Here is a 2,018-nt window from a genome sequence, read left to right as displayed (position 1 = left end):
GGATGACAGCAAAGTGGGGGAGGTTGGGGATGGAAGGATTGAGCAAAAACTAAAATGGACTCATGGACATGGACAACAGTGTGGTAAATGTGGGGGTGGGAGTATAAGGGGACTGAATGGTAATGGGAAAAATACAGTAAAAAAGTTTAAAAAATAGGTAGTATGCTAATGATAATTTATTCTCATAAAAATGGTAAGCAAATTTTGGGCATTTGTCTCTGTAAAAGAAAAATATGTAACTCATTTTTAAATATAAAAGTTCTTTTAAAGTTCTTTGTCAAGATAACAAATCTCTGTGTAATACCTCAGATTTGCATGATTTTTTACCTCACTCAAAAGGTGGTTTAAGAATACTATAAGGATGTAGGCTACGTTTTAAAGTCTTTGTTTTTCTAAAATTTAATACCATCCATGAAATGTTCACCTGGGTTCACCATTTTTGCACCCAAAGTTGCTTATAATGATGTAGGCAGTGACCTCTTCTTCCCCACCTCTTTTAGTGAAGTTTGTATTTATATGCAGAAGTTCTTTAACATTGTTATTTTAAAAGATGTCAAAACTAATGAGAATATATATTCTCCATTACATTTTACTTTATTGGCTCACAAAAAAGTTGTTTTTCTGATTCCCAAATAAAAAGAACGGCCTGCAGATAATTTTTGGGCCACTTTATTAAGTTCCCAGTTTTTACATTGTGAATGGGAAGATTAATGTACTTGACCTTTAGCCTTCAGCCAGGTACTAAGGAGGGAACTCTGCCTCTATATAAAGAATTTTGGGGCTTTTTATGGCCTTTTTCTCATAGCACTTAGGGCCCCCCACCTGCGTTCCTCTCTTCTGCTGCTACCCAGCTGCCTGGATCAGGCAATGCCCTGGGTTGTGGAGACCTGAAAAGCACCAGTGGCTACCAGGTGCTCAGCAGCTACCTAGAGGACAAAAGCTTCATCAAGGGGTATATGACATTAAAGGCAGATGTGGCAATATTTGAAGCAGTCTCCAGCCTACCACCTACCAACTTGCATCATGCCTTCTGCTGGTAGAATCACATTAAGTCTTACACAAAGGAAAAGGCCAACCTGCCAGGAGTGTAGAAAGCTTGGGGCAAGTATGGCCCTGCCAATGTGGAAGACACCACAGGAAGTGCAGCTACAGATAGTAAAGAGGATAATGACATCGATCTCTATGGAAGTGACAAGAAGGAAGCACACAAAGCAGCCAAGAGGCAAAGAGAAGAAAGCTTTGCACAGTGTGAGTAAAAGAAGGCTAAAAACCTGCACTTGTTGCCAAGTCTCCCATCTCATCAGATGTGAAACTTTGGGACAAGTGGGCTATGGTAAAATTAGAGGTGTGTCAGAAGCATTCAAGCAGGCAGCTTGGTCTGGGGCTCTTCCACACTAGTTCCAGGGGGGTATGGAATTAAAAAACTTCAAATATAGTGTGTAAAGATGATAAATTTGAAACAGATATGCTGAAGGGGCTGATCACTTTTTTAAAAAAAATATCACTTAAAAATTATCCTCACTTAAGGGCATTTTTCTCGTTGCTTTTAAAGAGAGAGGAAGGGAGATAAAAACATTGATGCAAGAGAGAAGCATCCTTTCATAGGTGCCTGGACCAGGGATGGAATCTGCAACCTAGGTATGTGCCCTGATGGGGAATCTAACCAGAAACCTTTTGGTTACAGGAGGATGCCCCAACCAACTGAGCCACACTGTAGCTAAATCAAAAAGGCCAGGTTGTCTTTTGAGGACTATGTGCAGTCCATGGATATGACTGCTTTCAACAATATATAAAATCTATCGGGGATCATCACTATTAAATAAAAGTTATGAAAGACAAAAAAAAGTTAATTTTCATGTATTTCATTATTGACACAGAGTCTAAAAAATACAAGAGCAAAAACATGTTAGAAACAAGTAACAACAATTTTATCTGACCGTTTGACAAAATAAGGCATGGCAGAAGTGAGGAAAGGAAGGAAGGACTGATCCAGTAAAGGGGGTGTTATCAAGCAGGTT

The 2,018-nt window shown here is 39.2% G+C and overlaps 1 pseudogene; it reads left to right on the top strand.

The window, feature by feature from the left end:
* The first annotated feature begins 411 nt into the window (after positions 1 to 411).
* LOC114492063 lies at positions 412 to 1,793 on the top strand (annotated as a pseudogene).
* Positions 1,794 to 2,018: the final 225 nt, after the last annotated feature.

This window comes from Phyllostomus discolor, chromosome 1 (assembly GCF_004126475.2).
Source record: "Phyllostomus discolor isolate MPI-MPIP mPhyDis1 chromosome 1, mPhyDis1.pri.v3, whole genome shotgun sequence".
Taxonomy (NCBI): Eukaryota; Metazoa; Chordata; class Mammalia; order Chiroptera; family Phyllostomidae; genus Phyllostomus; species Phyllostomus discolor.
The sequence above is the reverse complement of the archived record's forward strand: the minus strand, read 5'-3'. Positions and strand labels throughout refer to the sequence as shown.